We start from the raw sequence: 7,712 nt of genomic DNA, 5'->3' as shown, positions 1-7,712 counted from the left end.
TGATTTGGATTATCAGCACCAAATGTTACCGTTCTCGCCTCGCCATTTATGTGAGAAAGGATCTAAATTGATGGTAAACCTTCGGACAAAGTATTAGTGATTCTGGAAAGTTTACTTCTAGCCAAATGGAGATCAACGTACAGGACAAGAACAGTACAAGTGCTCATAAAGTGAAAGAATGTAAATGTAGAAACTCTGACTTAACATAAGATCTCAGCAATTTTCATTTGACATCGGTTTTGTTGGAATGAAACAAATTTTTTTGAAAATTAAAAAAGCGTGATATACACAGGAGAAGATTTTAGTACTTTTAACATGGAGGAATGTTTCGAAGGTCTTTTGTAATGACATTGATCAATATGATTTATATTTTCAATACACCAATGAGATGATAAGGCACATTAATTTGTGTACGTTGCAAACTCACAAGCAAGATAACACGATTGATTGACATGGAGTTCAAGGATGTTACAAAAACTGGATAAGCAATATGATATTTGTGACGTCGTCTTTGAAAACCGGTCCAGATGCGGCATGACGTAATATCGAGAAACGACGTTTAAAGTTTCGCCAAGTTTACGCGCGCAGCTTTTTTACAGATGTTTTAATTAGCAAAAGTTTGAACGTTAAAGTACGACTGCTTGTTACATGATTGATGACAGCCTACTACAGAAAGAATATTTAGACATCAGACCTGTAAAAAAATAGTGGTATTACGCCTGAGGCAAAATATTTCGTTGAAAATCAGTTGTTTCCCCTTCGCTATGGATGTTTCCGGTTTCGGATTTTAACAGTAAAACGGGGAAGCATGAGAAGTTTACTTTTGTTAACTACCTTTTGTTCAACGATGAAGGGTTCTGCGACTTGTAATACTGTTTACTGATTTGGTAAGTACCGTTTAAAAACAGTTGTTAATGAAGTTCTCTAATATATTTGAAACTTTCACTGAAATAAGTCGTTTTTTTACCCGGAAGTGAATCCAAAACATACCGAGGGAAATTTATTAAATTTATCTTGTGGCCACTAAACACAGATGATTTCACTATGCCTGTGTATTTAATATAAAATGGTCAGTTAGGTTATCACAAAGATTATTGAAGGCAGGCAGCTTCTTACTGGAGGTGACCAGGATTCATCAAATTAGTACATTGTCCATAGTAAGCATTTTTATGGAAAATACAATATACATGTACATGATGTAGCAATGATAATTAATAAATTTGATGCAGACTTATAGATGCCTGCCTGTGTCACATCATTTCTCGAAATGTCCCCTCTCACGTAGTAGCCAAGGTATTTTAAAAGGAAATATGCAGACGTCCGGTAACCGACGCCTACCCTGCATTCTAGCTGTCCGGCAACAATACGACTAGCCTCTCCGCTAATGTTTTTCTAGCTGTTCGGCGATCTTTTATATATGAATACTGTAAGGAAATAAATTTATTGTATCATTTTTTGGCATAGGTTTGAATATTCACCTGCAAGGCGTATACAATATTTGAAAATTGATTACCGGACACCTAGAAAACCTCTATAGGATAGAAATTTGGATAGGCTAGGCGTCCTGATACCGGTTGGCTAGAACACCGGCTAGGTTTCTGGTTACCGGATGTCTAGACACTTCCATTTATAAAATGGTAACTGTTTTTGCTGTGGGTCTCATAAGTCATGTTAATTCTGTCAGGTGACTACTCTCTTTTCTATTATTGTTGATCTATTATTGTTGATTCAGAATGTTTTGTAACAGGATGATTTTTTTTTTTTTGGATAGTGGGAATTTATGCCATATAACATGTATAATAATGAAAATCTTTTTAATTTTGAAATTTTTGAGCCTTGCTGTGTGTAAAACAATTTATGATCCTGTAAAAAATAGGCTCATAGTATAATAACTTTTATAGTATTTTGTGGTAAGTTAATGAAGCCTTTCACAATCACATTATTAATTTAGAATTCATAAAGTTTTTGATTTTAGTGATGTTTACAGTACATGTAATGTATCTTCTTTCAGGTGATATTCCTTGTTCCTTTGATGGTTCATTCCACTATACAGCTGGTTCATATACCATACAACAGCCAGGAAATTGGCCTGTTTACTTTAAGATCCCAAGAAAATGTAACATATTTTGGATGTGCTTTGGGGAATCAGGTAAGTAACATGCAGCTAATGGCTCTTATTAAAATTTTAATGCAATATATTATTTATTTATACCTCTATCTAGGTTTTGTTGGAGTCAGTTCAAAATAAGTCTTCTTCTACACTAATGATTTGTACAATGTATGTACATGTACTATGACTATTAAATGGCTTAAACTGACAAAACTGGCATTATTGAAATTTAATTTCAACAATCTGGTTTTGAGGAGGATCAGTTGGTGTAAAGTCTTCATTAAGTCTTCATTACATTGGCTATTAGCCTGAGAAAAGTCTGTGGCTCTCAATAAGTACATGGATGATTTGAATGCTGAACACAACATGTACATGTGTATAAGTTGGTATCTCATTAACTTGTAGAATATAGTTCTAAATAATAGGAGTTTTAATTAAGTATAATACTGTTCAAAGTAAATCAATTAGTTGTAATTTAGTTTAATTGTAATGTGATTATTTTCAAATTTAATTAAACCATTCTTGACTTAGAAATTGTGATGTGATTGAATTTTTTTACCAGTTTTATTGCACCAAGAATATAGATTAGAATGAAGACTGTAAAGGTTCCTGAGATACATGAAGATAACAGATACTTTTACCAAAGACTTTTAATTTTTTTTTTCAGGAATGCAAAATTTTCCTCTTGATTATGAAGCAACCCAGTTGGTTAAGGGGCAGACAACTTGTTAGCATTGTACATCACTACCTGTATTGGTATTCCATTTTGACAATGTTACTAGCTAGATGGAAATAACATCTTGCTGTGGTACAGTCTGTGGAGACTTTTACTAGGTAACAACCATTTTTGATAGCTGTTAAAACAGTGTATACTTTTAACCCTTAGGCTGCATGAGGCAGCTATGTCTGTCTTTGCAACCAGTGCAGATCAAGATCAACCTGCACATCTGTGCAGTCTGATCATGATCTGCAGTGTTTGATACTTTGCAAATTTTCTATGAGAACCCTATATAAGCTATAAATGGTACTGTCTCTATTTAAAGATGGAGTAGTCAATTTTACAAATTAAGCAGGTTAAGGGTTAACCCAATAAATGCAAAAAATGTTTTTTAGAACATCCTATTTGCAGTAATCAAAATCTACAAACAAAGTACATTTTATATACTGACAGCACACTGTTGTCAGTCTGTTTGTCAATATTTTAGAGCATTGGTTGTAAGAAATTAAAGAATCATCTATTATCAAATAGTGATAACTCTGCTTTTATTAAATAAAGAGACTCCTAGGTTAATTATTTAAAATAATATGGTTAATTATTTAAAATAATTTGTTTTACTTATTTGTTACAGGATATCACAGATGGATTGAATATTCAACAATGATCACAGACCATGCAAAGTTTGAATCTGACTTGCACTTTTGAATTTAGAAGAATTTGTGGAGGAGGGTGAATGCTGAGACCTTAAATAATACATGATATTGCTGACACAGTGTGTCAGTCATGAAAGAAAGGCCATAACACTGCACAGTTGGTCAACAATGATTTAAATCCTGTCACATTCTACCAGTGAAGAAATATCTTATCACAATATTTTAAACTTTTGAAGAAGATAACCTAGTATTACCACTTTATCATGTCTGCAGAAACACCTGGATTGTTAGTGTTAAAAGTGACAGTCCAGTTAACTTACTAAAACCTACTCCCCCTTGCCAAACGAATATTATTGACATGGAATGACACAAGCCTGACAATGGTACCTGTATGGACTCATAAGAGAATAGTATTTGTCTGAAAAGTCAAAGGATTCTGTTTGTCCCAAACCACTTTAACTGAAAACTGAAATTGTGATTGGCGAGGATTTTTCTGAGAACTGAAAAAAGGAAGTGAATGTAAAAGATAGAATTTGCTGTTGAGTTCAAACGTTTTAATACACAACACTTTAGCCTATTTTGCTGTTCATATAGATGTGTTTAGCTGTTAAGGTTAAACATCAAGTAAAGATTGTAGTTTCAGTTACCTACATTAAAGTATTGGCTAGAAATAAATATCTACTTTTCATCAGAGTTTGTAGCAGTGTAACCTTCATCAAAAGTTAAGCTGTTGTGTTAATTATTAAAGTATTTTTAGAAAAAGGAATTTAGTATTTATGTTGCCATGGTAACATAATTCAAATTATATTTCATTGAAATTATGGATTTGTATTTCAATAAGGGATCTACAGTATATAATGTAATGGTAAAAAAATGTTCACTTTTTTGTATTGTCAGTTATAACTAGCCAGTGAAAAAAACAGATTATGAGGAAAGGGATGACTGAAATGTTTATTCTTACATAACTACTTTTGTTACAGAACATGGCTGTTTTAAAGTTTTTATGTGAAATTTTCAGATTTCTTTCCTGAATACTTATACTTTCAAATATTTAACTTATTAGAAATACTTTTTTAAAATAAGCTCTTGCTTTTAAGTATTATTGTAGGAAAAGGGAATTTAAAACATATGTCGCCATGGTAACACAATTTTCCTAGAAAATATGGAAAAAATTTAATTAACAGTACTTTCTGGTATTCTACTTTAAAATAAGCATAAACAACAAAAAAAAAACAATAGTAATATATGTTTCATGTACTTCAAAATAGTTATTTATTACCAGCAGGTAAAAGGCAAGTTATGAAGAAACAATGACAGAAATGTCTTATTCTTATAGTTATTAACTCATGTTACAAACACTGTCATAAAACAAACATTTTAACTTTTAACATGAAATTTTGAGATAATATTTTTGAATACATACCACTTTATATATTCAAGTTATCTGAAACACTTTTCCAAATTAAGCTCTGTTTTAAAGTACTATTGTAGAAAACAGAATCAAATGCATATGTTGCCATGGTAACATAATTTAATAATGTTTTTATAGAAAATGTGAAGGACTTTAGCCAGCTAGATCTTTGCACTTTAAGTGAATATCTAAATATTCTTTGTAAAAGAAGATTCATTTATTTAAAAACAGCCAGTGATTACCAGTAAGTGAAAACACAAACTGAAGAAACAACGACTGAAATAGTTTATTCTTGTGGTTATTACCCGTGTTACGAAATCTGTCATAAAACCAAACATTTTATATTTTTTCACATATAATTTTCAAATTTTACTTTCAAATACATATACTTCAGTATATCCAACTTACAGGAAACATTATTTTAAATTAAGCCTTTTTTTTTAAGTACTATTGTAGAAAAAGCAATTTATTGCATATGTTGCCATGGTAACGCAATTTGAATAATGCTTTCATAGAAAATATGAAAGATTTAAATTAGCTGTAGTTTTCTGTTTTAAGTAAGCATCACAAAAATAAAGTTTCATAGTAATAGAAGGTTTTTTTTTTTCCAAAGTAGTCATTTATTATCAGCATGTAAAAGACAAGTTATGAAGAAACAATGACAAATCTGTCTTATTCTTATGGTTATTACCCATGTTACAAAAACTGTCATAAAACCAAACATTCGTAATATTTTCATGGGAAATTTTTAGTTTATTTTTGTAAATACATATGTCTTAAAATATTTTACTTTTTAAAATCCTTATTTCAAGCTAACATGTTTTTTTTAAGTTTTATCATAGAAAAGGGATTTTAATATATTTGTTGCCATGGTAACACAATTTTAGAAATATTTTTATAGAAATTGTTGTAGATTTTAATTGATTATCATTTTGTGTATTAAGAATGGGATCTTATTTATATCATGCAATTGTAACAAAAGATAAATTGATTTCAGAATTGTTAACCATTACCAGTATGTGAGAAATAAACTAGAAAGAAAGGATAACTGAAATGTACTGTTTTTATTTTTAATATCTATGTTACAAAATCTGTCATAAAATTGACAATTTTGAAGATTTTCATCTGAAATTTTCAGGATTTATTTCTGAATGAATATACTTTCTAAATATCCAAAAACCTGAAATTGTCAAAATTCCTCATCTGGACCCATTTTCTCAGTCATGGTCACATTTTTGTTTGTTTGTTTTCTCAACAGTATCTCTATCTATCTTGAAAACCTAATAATATGTCTCGTGTCCGCTTCTCTTAACCCGTAATAAGTTGTGAATCAGGAAGCTAATAACTAGATGAAGATTACGAGCAGGAGCGGTATGACAACGGACAAAATAGTACCTGAAGCTAAAAACGAGTTCATGGCCAAACGTTCCGTAAGACACAGCTGAGCTTATCTCGTCGTATTTACTCCAATACGTGACAAGAAAAAGGTCTATTTTGTAATGAACATATGGCCATGTATTAGAAGAAAATGCAAATGAAACTATTTATTCATTATGTAAAATCATATGTTTAGGTGAAACTGTTGTTTTGTGTTGGAAATATCAAATTACGTTGCATACTTCGATCATATTCCCTTATAATTATAACTATCTAAAGTACAAACTTAACGATACGATTTTTTTCTGACTGATAATCTGTATGTAAGTGAAATGTAGATAAGCATAGTTTTCATATATTTTAAACCTACCTTGTTTTATTCTATAGATCAAATATATGATAACCATACTAATTTATATTATAATTTATTAATATGTGTATATATTTCTATTCTGCATTCCTTGGATATGCAGATACATCATCGTATCAAAATACAAGTTACATAAATTCATCCATTCATTTTAATGGCGATCTTTTGTTAAGTAAACATTTTGCCAGTAAGAAATTGCTGACATAGGGTGTACTTCATTTCATGTTATATGTATTAACGTTTGACGCAATAAATACTTTACTCTTGATATGCCACTTATTCCATATCAAGTTGTGCTTACATTTGGATATATTATGTTTGCATGGACGAAAAAAACTTTATTCAATTGTTTTATGACGAGGTTTTGTCTCTTGACCCCGCGATAGTTGGCAGCGTTTCCTCAATAGCTGCCTATTATGTTTAACAATAGGTACATTGGCGCGTGTACTTGTCAAAATAACAGGGAAAGTAATGAAGTCTTTAAAGTCCTATCTCATACTAAAACTGTAATACGTTCCCTTGATTTTTTAAAAATGATTAATTAACCAAACCGAATCACATTCTCGAAAGCATATTTTTGCATAAGCATAACATATCTATCATTTTAGCCCTGTATTATATGTCTCTGTGTTAGCTAATTGTATGATATCTGATTGATGAAAATGTATCACGCCATTAAGTGTATGCCAGCACTACGTTGAGTTAACGTTAGGTTAATATTTCATTATATAAGTACGCAGTCAATAGTTCTAAAATACGTGTACATGTAATGTCCATTATCTATAACTGTGATTGAAATATACAGCACATTGCCATTTGGCTATGAATGAAAATATCTAAGATTGATAGCTTATCGATTAATCTTATTCTTTCATTGCAATGTCATTTATATCAATTACAATAAGTTTGCTTATCTTTACCTATTGGCAATCGTTCTACTGACACGCGCGTATGTCTAAGATGTATGTGTGCTACTAAATTGACAAGGACAAACGCATTCCCTCGCGTGGTTCCTTTGGCGGTTTAACAGACGATATGTGGACCACTTTACTCGCTACAGCATACATGCTACA

The 7,712-nt window shown here is 31.0% G+C and overlaps 1 long non-coding RNA gene across 1 annotated transcript; it reads left to right on the top strand.

The window, feature by feature from the left end:
• The first annotated feature begins 596 nt into the window (after window positions 1-596).
• On the top strand, window positions 597-4,830 carry LOC128556918 (uncharacterized). The gene is made up of 4 exons (XR_008370910.1): window positions 597-887; window positions 2,012-2,149; window positions 2,778-2,944; window positions 3,460-4,830. It is a non-coding gene; the product is annotated as an uncharacterized LOC128556918 (long non-coding RNA).
• The last annotated feature ends 2,882 nt before the right edge of the window (window positions 4,831-7,712 follow it).

This window comes from Mercenaria mercenaria, chromosome 5 (assembly GCF_021730395.1).
Source record: "Mercenaria mercenaria strain notata chromosome 5, MADL_Memer_1, whole genome shotgun sequence".
Classification (NCBI taxonomy): domain Eukaryota; kingdom Metazoa; phylum Mollusca; class Bivalvia; order Venerida; family Veneridae; genus Mercenaria; species Mercenaria mercenaria.
The sequence above is the reverse complement of the archived record's forward strand: the minus strand, read 5'-3'. Positions and strand labels throughout refer to the sequence as shown.